Source organism: Castanea sativa, chromosome 11 (assembly GCF_040712315.1).
Source record: "Castanea sativa cultivar Marrone di Chiusa Pesio chromosome 11, ASM4071231v1".
Taxonomy (NCBI): domain Eukaryota; kingdom Viridiplantae; phylum Streptophyta; class Magnoliopsida; order Fagales; family Fagaceae; genus Castanea; species Castanea sativa.
Window position 1 is genome coordinate 40,384,827 of NC_134023.1, and position 11,503 is coordinate 40,396,329.

The 11,503-nt window shown below is 33.0% G+C and overlaps 1 long non-coding RNA gene across 1 annotated transcript; it reads left to right on the forward strand.

Annotated features, from left to right (window-relative positions):
• Positions 1-6,702: 6,702 nt before the first annotated feature.
• Positions 6,703-11,183, forward strand: LOC142618054 (uncharacterized). Its single transcript, XR_012841144.1, has 5 exons — positions 6,703-7,008; positions 7,544-7,657; positions 8,876-8,987; positions 9,413-9,509; positions 10,689-11,183. It is a non-coding gene; the product is annotated as an uncharacterized LOC142618054 (long non-coding RNA).
• Positions 11,184-11,503: the final 320 nt, after the last annotated feature.

An 11,503-nucleotide genomic window follows, 5' to 3' on the forward strand; every position in this document is an offset into this window, starting at 1 on the left:
TTTCTCTTCATTTTATTTGTTAAGATAATAAGATTGGGCCCTAGTTTTGTTATCAGTTTATGGCTGCCTGAACTGGACGTTAACTTCACGTTTGTTTGGGCCTTCAAATTTTTTTTTTTTATAAAGCCTGCGTTTTTTTGGGAATTATAGATAGGATTTGTTTTGTGTTTTTTTTTTGTGGGTGGGTCTTATTAATAAGCCTTGTGTTATGGCTAACTAACTCTGCTTAAATTTTTGTTATGCTTGTACTTAATTTATTTTTAATTTTAATCTTGTGTTTATATATATATATATATATATATATATATATATATATTTTAGTTAGTGGTAATATATTGAATAAGTTTTTATTTATGCCGGTTGAGATTGCTAAAAACTTGTTATTGTTTAGTGAAACTACATCAATACTTTTTATATAAATCAGGTTCTATTTCTCATTTGCTCTACACTTGAAAGATATTTTTTATTTTAGTCTTTATAAATATATTGTTTGATTAGAAATGTCAACTAGAAAATATGCATCTGGATATGAAAAACTTGAAAAAAAAAATTAATTGAGTCTCAAAAAGGATCAATGGATAAATTTGTTATTAGTAATAAACAAAATATAATACAAAATTTAAATGAAAATATCACAAATGAGCAAGAAATTCACCAAAAAGAGTTAGAAGATAATGAAATGATACAATTGCAAGATAACAATGATGTTCAATTTTGCAATACAACAAATATTGATAATGAACTTCAAAATAATTTAGAAGAAAATGAAAATAATGATGAAAATGTCACAAATGAATAAGTTCACCATAATTGATGTTCAACTAGAAGTGTAATGACCCAAGGAAAAGCGCTAACCACATCTGCACTATACCTCAAAAGGATTAGTCACAATTAAGGCTCATTGTAATTGTTAATAAAGCTCAGATCTACTCAGTAAATACCCGATGTGGGACTCATCACACACCCACACATATCACACAATCAATCAAATTGGGACATCACAATTTCCCCCACTTAAATCCCTAACGTCCTTGTTAGGGCCTATTTTGTGGAATAGTGTCTTCGAACCCAAACGGGGTTATTGGGCTGGCTTTGATCCCATATGTAACGACCCAAGAAAAAGTGCTAGCCACATCTACGCTATATCTCAAAAGGACTAGTCACAATTGAAGCTCCTTAAAGTTGTTAATAAAACCCAGTTTAGCCTAGTAAATACCCGATGTGGGACTCATCACACATCTACACACATCACAATCTCTCCCACTTAAATCCCTAACATCCTCATTAGGGCACACTTTGTGGGTTAGTGTCTCCGAGCCCAGATAGGGTTACCGGGCTGGCTCTGATACCATATGTAATGACTCAAGGAAAAGCGCCAGCCACATCTGCGCTATACCTCAAGAGGACTAGTCACAATTAAGAATCCTTGTAGTTGTTAATAAAGCCTAGATTTACATAGTTAATACCCGATGTGGGACTCATCACACACCCACACACATCATACAATCAATTAAATTAGGACATCACAATCTCCCCCACTTAAATCCCTACCATCCTCGTTAGGGCCCACTTTGTGGGGTAGTGTCTCTGAGCCCAGACGGGGTTACCGGGCCTACTTTGATACCATATGTAACGACCCAAGGAAAAGCACTAGCCACATCTGCGCTATACCTCAAAAAGACTAGTCACAATTGAGGCTCCTTGTAGTTGTTAATAAAGCCCAGATCAACCCAGTAAATACCTAATGTGGGACTCATCACACACCCACACCCACACACATCACACAATCAATCAAATTGGGGCATCACAATCTCCCCCACTTAAATTCCTAATGTCCTTGTTAGTGCCCATTTTGTGGAGTAGTGTATTCGAGCCCATACAGGGTTACTAGGCTGGCTTTGATACTATATGTAACGACCCAAGGAAGAGCGCTAGCCACATCTGCACTATATCTCAAAAGGACTAGTCACAATTGAAGCTCCTTAAAGTTGTTAATAAAGCCCAGTTCAACCCAGTAAATACCCGATGTGGGACTCATCACACACTCACACACATCACACAATCAATCAAATTGTGGCATCACAAGAAGAAAATGAAAATAATAATGACATGTTGAATTATATTCCTTCAAATATTTATGATCTAGGTAATTGGGAAAATATTGACACAAAATTAAGAGATTTATTAGTAGAAAGAAGTCTAATTAGAGACAATGATATAATTTTTCCTAAAGGTGATGACACTAGACATTTTTTTGCTATTCATTACACTCGAATATTATCAAATGGGGAGAAGCATGATAGAAAATGGCTAGTGTATTCAAAAGATACGGACCAAGTATTTTGTTTTTGTTGCAAGTTGTTTGAATCTAAATGTACTGGCCAACTATGTAATGAAGGAACTCGAGATTGGAAAAATATTAGCTCTAAAATTAGAAACCATGAAACAACTAGAGAGCATATTACTAACATGAACACTTGGCTAGATTTGGAAATGAGATTGTCAAAAAATAAAACAATAGATAAAAATATCCAAGAACAAATTAACAAAACTTATAAGTATAAAAAATGCCCCATTTTTAGTTCTCGCCTTAGGCCCCAAAATGTCCAGGGCTGGCCCAGTTGTCACCTATATCTTAGGTTGTATTACCAATAATATTTAGGTTATTTGCCTAAATATTATTCAAGATTTTAGTGTACATTGGCAACATGCCTTTTTTTATTAATAAAAATTGTTATTTATCCAAAAGAAAATGTTATTCAAGATTTTATTGAGGGTGGTTGTTTATATTTTGGGGCTGTTCTACAGTGGTATGGAAGATGCTGTGTGTGTGTGTATAGAAAGGCAATATTACTCTTATCAAGAACACTCTTCTGAACTTGCTGACCTTACTTGTTCATATGGCAAATGTGAACTTAATCAAGTGTGTTGTAGTAAAGGAATGATAGAATAAATGAATGCAGAGTGAGGAGGAAGGATGCACCAGAAATTAAGGAAGTTAAAAATGAATTCAATCTTATTCAAATACCTCAATCTGTAGTACATTGATATGTGTATATACTTGTGTCTATATGTGTATTGAAGCCTATCTAATCTTTATAGCTCTACAATTTGTTGTAACAATACAAATCATATCAGTAAGTACTACAGACTTCAAACTAACACTAACAATTGTAACTAACACTACTATACTAAAAGAAAACTGTCTTCAAAAAATGATAGTCGTTTAGCATTATATCATTGGGAGGGAACGATCAGTCACGTTGTACCGAATTGTCTCCTTGCTTGACAAGAACTACCTATTGAGATTGAGTGAGATGTCATTTACTTGCATAATAACTAGCAGGATCTTAAGCAACATTTCATATTGTCTCAATAGCAAAATAGGATTGAGAAGTTGAAGCAAGAATTCTCTTACGGTGGTGTAGGTGACAAGTACATATAGTTTTTTGGTTTAAATTCATTAAGGATCCATTGTAAAACTCCTCTATACATCCACCAATAGAATAGTGTATTTTCAAATTAATGAATATGGGCTAATGCACACAATCACATCCTTGTTAATAATCCCAAACTAATGGTTCAATTGAAGAGCCGTTGAACTAGGATGCCACCAGAGGCGTTGCTAGGCCAGGAAGGCAGGAACGATGGCATTAAGGTGGGTTTGAGGCCGGGATTGACATATGTACAATATATGCATCGTGTGAAAAGGTTGGTTGTAGAGGAGAACAATCTTAGGGACCATTTGGATTTGAAGGGGAAGGGAGGGGAAGTAGAGGGGAGCAGAGTAGAGCTGGCTGAAAATAGGCTCATTTTTGGCAAATTCTACTCTACTCCCTCTCCTTCCCTCTCAATCCAAACGGGCAGTGTCATTCAATGATTTAATAACCATGGCATTGAGCCGCTTAAGATGATTCTTGAAGAGTTTGCTCAATAAAATTGATTTCCTTGGTAACATAGATACCAAAGTTTACCATGTTAATGGGAAGCCAACTTGTTAGCAATTCATTTGGCATACAAATTATTTAAATTGTATAATCTTCGTATTTGGGTTGCTCCATCGTAGGCATTTTAATTATTTCACATTTAGGGTGTATTTAGATATCGCTTATTTTGCTGAAAATTGAAAACTAAAAACAATAAAAAAAAATTTTTTGGTTACTGTTCACACTCACAAAACAATGTTCATTTGCCTTAATGCACTGTTCATGTCCCATGAATAGTGCAAAAGGCATTGGTAAAAAAAAAAAAAAAAAACGCTAAAACGCAAACACATTGCGTTTCAGCGTGACCCAAACGGGTACGTAGGTAGTACTAGTTGCAGCCTCGCGCGTTGTGCGTGATAATTTTTTAGGCAAAATACTATTTTAGTCCCTAAACTTTATAGAGAGTTTTTAATATTATTATTATTATTATTATTATTATTATTATTATTATTATTATTATTATTATTTTACATTAGTTTTATTATATTTTCATGATCTCATCTATAATATTTTTTACCATTATCTGGTTGATGATTTGCATAGTAATGACATTAAATGAGAGTTAGATTTTTAAAAGTCATGGTGTATGAAGATTTTATATATGTGTGTGTGCGCGCGTGCGCACAAACTTTGCTATGCCACTTGGCATAATATGAGACATTCTATATAAAAGTGCTTGTGTTGACCTTTTGCATTGACATTGACTAGCCATTTGTATTTGGAGGTGGTTCGCTGGTTCCCTTCAACATTTTGAAAATGTCTGTTTGTGGAATAAAAGTTCTTTCTTTGAACCCAAAAAAAAAAAAACATAAATTCATACCTATTCTAAGTTCATAATTTCATCTTCTAAAACTTAAGTTGTTGCGAAATTGTGAATTCAATCATGTAGCTATTATTCTAACAAGATTGAAGTTGAAACAATCATATATCAATATCTAGGCTCAAAGTGCTATGAAATATTCAAAGATAAAATTTCATAAAGTAGGTAAGTAAATGCCATTTCTAATGTCTCAAGGAGACTATTTAGTAGGGGTGTGTAGCCAACCCACCAAAACTGACCCAATCAAACCCAACCCGTCGGGTTGGGTCGGTTTTTAGGGCTTGGTGGGTTGGGTTGGGTTACAAAATATTTTTTAATAGCGGGTTGAGTTGGGTTCGGGTCATAAAATTCCAAACCCAACCCGACCTACCCATATATTTAATATATATATTTAAAATATATTATATAATTAATAATTTTTTTTTGAATAACCAGTTCTTCCTATCCTATATAAAAGCTAATTAGTTCACACAAACCCTAGTAAATTACTATTATTGTTTAGTCATTAGTATTGTATGCCTTTAAGGAGTTACATTAATACTAATCTTTGGATTTTTTAATATATTTATATTTATATTTTTTCTACTCAATTTACGCTCCGTTTGTTTCAATGGAAAATCTTGTGTAAAGATAGTTTTCCTTATTTTCCAATGTTTGGTAGTATAAAAAAATATGAGTCAAAGGAAAACTATCTTTGGTCAATATAAAAAGTATGGCTTATTTTTAGAGATTGTTTTCCATTAAATTTTTTTGGAAAACAACTCTATCTCACAACAAGCTAAATAAGGGAAATTAAGAGGTTGTTTTTCAACATATTTAAAGTTGCTACCAAACATTGGAAAATGAGATAGTTTTATAGAAAATGCTTTTTAGAAAATGAGTCATTTTCTAAAAAATATCATTATTGAAACAAACAGAGCGTTAATAATAATATTAAGAATTGTCAAACCCATGGGTTCAACCTGACCCAACTCGACTCATGTGGGTTGGGTTGGACTTATGTGATGGGTTGTGTTAGGTTGAATTTTTTTAACCCACCACGGTGGGTTGGGTAAAAAAATCTCCCTTAACCTGACCTATGCACGCCTCTACTATTTAGAATAGCCTTTTGTAACCTGAGAATTCTAGCCCTTTATCGTACGCATTACAATTAAATTCTAACTACATGCTAATAATAATAGATGGTTAATGTGCCCTTAGAGCATACATTAACCATCTATTTTTAGGAAACTTTTAATGGAAAATTGAAAAAACTGTTAAATTATTTAGTTAATTTTTCATAATTTTTTTTAAAATGATTTATTAACATATGGTTTTAGGACATACATTAGTAAATCCCTAATAAAAAAAGAAAAAGAAAAAGGACATTGATAAATAAAAGACAATCGATTGAAGGGCCTTTTTCCCTTGGGATTAAATTCTGGGTTTTTTCTTTTTATTTTATTTTTTAAGTTTCCAATGTTGATGGAATTTAGAAATAACAAACATGCTTTTATTTTTATTAAGCATAATCCTTGGTTTGGGAGGAGAAAGTATACGTTGTTTCCAACATACTAGATCAGTATCATCTAGTTGGTGTTTCATGGTCCAAAAAATATGGACACCAATAAAAAAAAATGAAAATATGCACACTAGCTCATTTAAATTAGTACTATCTTCTGATTTAGAAATTGTATTCCAAATTGATTATATTTAATAAGCAAAAATTTGTGTTTCCTTTTTTTCAAAAAAAAAAAAAAATCATTTAAACCAAAAGTTCAAAAATACCCTTCAAAAATTTCAAAATCCCGCCGCCTAATTTATTCAAAATGATAAGTACAAAAATACCCTTGACACGCTTTACTTTATGCAAAATCAAAAATTTATATATACCCTCTCTCGCTCAAACATACCCTCTCTCGCTCAAAAAATCAAAATCCTGACTTTCTCTCTCCCCTCTCACCCTCTCACCCTATCTCAGTATCTCTCTCTCCTCGCTGCCTAGACTTTCCGATCAGCCTCTCGTCGTTCTCGGCCGCACGTTCTCCGATTGCGAGATCGGTCTCTCGCTCTTAACTGTCGTCGTCGTTGTTTTCCTCACCACCGTCGGATCGTTCCTCATCTCGGCGTTGATGCTCGGCTTTGCGAGATCGTGTGCGCTCACGGTGCGTTTAGAGTTCAAGAGGATCTCTTCCTCGACGATCAAGATCCAGCGAATTCACGGTGCGTTTTTCATTTGCTTGGGAAATTCTGGGCAAATGATAGGGTTTTGATTTGAATTGTGCAATTTGTAAACCTAAATTTTTTTTAGACTTGTATGTGGATTAAGTCTGCATTGTGCAATTTGTAGACCTAATTTTTGTAGACTTAGTTTGTGATTTTGTATTTTTGATTCTCAATGAATGTTGTTTTGGCATTACGAGCCATACAATTGGGATCTTTCACTCTTAATGCAGTTATGGTTTGATTATGTTGGCAGTAATGGTTTTGGTTGATTTATTGAATTTTTAGTTAATCTGTGTTAATGCATGTGTCAATTTTTTTATATTTAATTTATTTTTGGTGGAATGTGCTTGAAACTTACATTTTGCAAAAACAAATTGTATACTTAAAATTGAAGTCTTCCCCTGATAAGTGGTTTTAGTTTTGGAGGATTATATGCTGAGAATTTGGGATTTTTATTTATTTATCAATATGTATTGGTTTTATTTGATCGATGCATGATTGTCCACCTGTTGTTGTCTCATGTTTTTGGCAGTGTTTCTGGTTTTGTCTACATGTGGAAGCTTTCTTGGGCATCTTCCTTTCCCAAGCTTTTGGCATCTCCGGCTTTATTTCCAACACAAACCCACCAATCCCTACACTCAGAAAGGTGTGCAATTTCAGCTCCTCTCTCACTTTCCCTCTCTTTTTGTTCTTTAGATAAACAATCTAGTTCCTAATTGAAGGGAAAAATATTGACTTTTTCAGCATCATTAGTAGTTTTAAGCTTTGGATAACCACCCCATTTTTTGATTTTGCGAGAATGTTAGAAATGGTTTAAAACCCAGTTGGTAAATCTTGGTTTGTGGTGTAGGGTATGTATGCAAGTGGACTTAATCATTTTTAGCAGAAACCCATTTTGTGGATTTAATAAGCAAACCCAATTCCTAATGGACTTATGGAAGAGAAAAATAAATATTTTCAGCAAAATTAGTAGTTTTTAAGCCTTGTAGTAGCCTAGTGGAGAGCCCACAAAACGGTTTGGAGGGTTGCATCTACAGTGATTGTTATCAACTATATAATCCAATTTGATTCTCTGTGTTGTAAAAATTAATTAGAATATAAGTTTTTGAACCTAGTTCTAATAGTTTTTTAGCATACATTTCTTGGGATTTTTTTTTCTTGTTCTTGTAGTTTTTGAACTTATTAATTGGGCTTCCGATTTGATAAGCTTCTCAGCTAGTCCAATAGCCATTGATGAATTGGGATAGCAGAAACTAACGATTGACAGCCTTTGTTTTGACTTGTTCATCAAATAAGCTTCTTAGCCAACTCATGCATTAATGCCCCTTTTGTTGTCGTAAACCTTGAGCCAAGTTATTTAAAAGCCCAAGATGTATGTTTTCTTCTTTTGGTTAATAATCAAATCGAATCAGTTGAACTACACACACACACACACACACACACATTTCCCTTTTTTAGAGTTTTGCGTAATTTACATATGCTATGAACCTGGTTAAGTCACCCTATTTAATCTTCTTGGCCCTCTCCACCACCTTTAATAGCAGATGATGTGTGTTAGGACTTGATGAAATGGATTGAAATTAGAGGGGGCATAAAAAAAACACATAAGCACAATCTGTCATGTGAGCTAGTGGGCAGCAAGATTTAAATAAATACTTTTGAGTGTAAATAGTGACCATTTCTGTTAATCACTCATGCTTTAGTCATTCAGAGATTCATTATTTGTGGGCTTTTGCAAGAAAGGTCATGATGTGGAATCCAGTTTATACTTTAAACGCTTAAATTATTTTTCAGATTTCTCTTGCTTGTTTAAAGCATATTTTATCTGCTTTTTATATTGGTCATATGGTTAATTTATGATCAGGGGAAGGGTGTTGAAGAGGATATAATGGACATGATTGATAGAGAAGCAGATGGAAGTGATAGTCTTGAGGGTTTTGTTTTATGTCACTCTATTGCTGGAGGAACAGGCTCAGGTTCTTACTACTCTGTCTTTACTGTTCACCTATAAAACCAAGGTTTTAAAATATTTTGTATATTTGGGGACAACACTTATCCTTTTACAGCATTGCTGAGTAACTAAAGTAAATTTTACATTTACTCTGTGGCATTATTTTAATGGAAATTAGAGCTGATTCATAATTTCAAATTTAGAGGATGAACTGAAATGCTTTGTGCTGGGTGTTGGACTAAATTCAGATTGCACTTGGCAGTTTAAAGATGAATAAAAAATAGAATTATGAGAACCTTAAGCACAATTATTATCATTAAATTTTAACCCAATGATGGGTATCTTTTACTTATCTTTTGTATTTTGTAGTATTTGCACAGTTGCATGTGCATGAATGCTTCAAGTGCTTCCTTGTGTATTTTTTGTGTGATCTCACTTAAAATGGTGCAGGTATGGGTTCATATCTGTTGGAAACTCTAACTGAGCGCTTTAGCAAAAAACTGGTTCAATATTGAATATCATCCAAGGGGAAGTGGACCCTAGTCAGGTAATATTTGAGCAATTTCAGAATATTTTCATACAAATTCCTATACAATTGATTGTATGGATAGACTAGCTCTATGTTTTTATGTGACAGACTGTACTTAAATATCAGTTTCTTTTAACTTTTGGCCATAAAAAATTGAAATTAGTATATTGCCAATGATATCTAGACTTTTAGCTCAACCAGTAGCCCCTCGAAGTTAAGCTTTAGGCCCAATCCTTTTTAAAAAGATGCACTTGAAGTTCCACACCTTGGAAATAAACACACTAACTACCGAAGACCTTTTTTTTTTTTTAGTAACTAAAATGCCATCAATAAATTGCTTTTTTTATCTTAAACTTTCAAAAATTGCATTTGGACCTAATTTTTTTTTTCATATTTATGTTTTGAGCCCAAAGCTATCTTAAAATTTCATTTTGACCTTGAACTTTCTCATATTTATGTTTTGACCATAAAACTTTCAAATTGTATTTCGACTTGAAACTTCTCCCATATTTTATGAATTAACCCTAGAACATTTCCAAAAATTGTAAAAAGTTGCATTTTGAACTTAAACTTTCCTATATTTATGTTTTGACTCTAGAACTTTCTCAAAATTGTTCCCCCCCAAAGTTCCTAAAATATCATTTTGTCCTCAAATCTTTTCTAAAATTGCAAGAAAGCCTTCCAACTTCTCAAAAATTGCAAAGCGACTCCTCAACCATTAGAAAGTTGTTTGAAAGCATTTTAAACATTTTCTAAGTTTTTTCAATCATCTTTAAATTCTTAGTTCTACTTGTCTTTGTTTAAGATAAATACGGTGTAACTTGTTTGATGTGTATATTTGGAGTTTTGCACTTACTTTTTGATGGATAATTATGTGTTTGCTTACATATATCTTTATGGTTTTGTATGAGTGATATGGTTTCCTGACCTCACAACTTAAAACACAAGCTCTATCAAACAAAAGCCCAATTTGAAAAGCCATATAATAAGCCCAACCCAAAATAAAATTAAATATATTCAAACCCAAATAACAAGCTCAGTCCACCTAATCCCATCAGCAATCAAACTCATACAAAAATTACACTTGGACTCATCAACTATATTAAAATAATAACATTTTCTTTGTCAAATGACATTGTTTTCACATTTTATAGATTTTAAAACATTGAGTTTCTTGTTGTTTCTTGTGTCTTTTAGCATTAGAAAAAAATGCTTGGAGAGAGCTTGCTATAAAATGCTATGCTATGGAGTAAGGTAAGCTTCATCAAATTTGTCATGCAATTTGCTTTTCTAGTAAATGTCATGCAATCACATGTTTAACTATGCTTTTTAGTCTTTATTTCTGGAATAAATTATTCACATGTTTATCCTTTTTGCATGTCTACATGCTCATGCATTTTCCATATCATCTCCTAGGATAGATTTATGAGCTTATATAATCACATGCTCATGCACTTTTCCATGTCATTCTCTAGGGTAGGTTTTACAAGTTCATAAGCTCAATAATGAACCAAATGCCAAATTTTTTAGATAATTTTTAAATGTTGAACCAAAAATCTGAATACTGTTTTAGAACTCATTTTGTTTTGTCTATTAGAATAGAATATTTCGGTAAAGGCCTATTTCAACGTACAATTTCAAGGTTACCATTAATATATATAAATAAAATTATCAATTCAAAAAAAAAAAAAATCAAATAATAAAAATAGAAATGACTTGGTGTTCTAGTAGTAATGTTATTGTATTAGTAGATTTCTCATTGGGTGGGTATATGGACGAATCCAACACATTAGCCACCTACCTATTTGGATGGGGAGCACACTTAAAGCCAAAACTATAAAAATATTTGTGTGAAGCTTAATGTCTCTCTTTATTTGTTATCTAATAGAGAAATTATAATATCCAAGTTCCTCGCATCTCATTGTTACACACTTGGTTCTCTAGACCCACAATGAAACCCTAGAAAAAGTACACTCAAGTATTTTCTTACGCAACTCCAATCTGTCCATCTT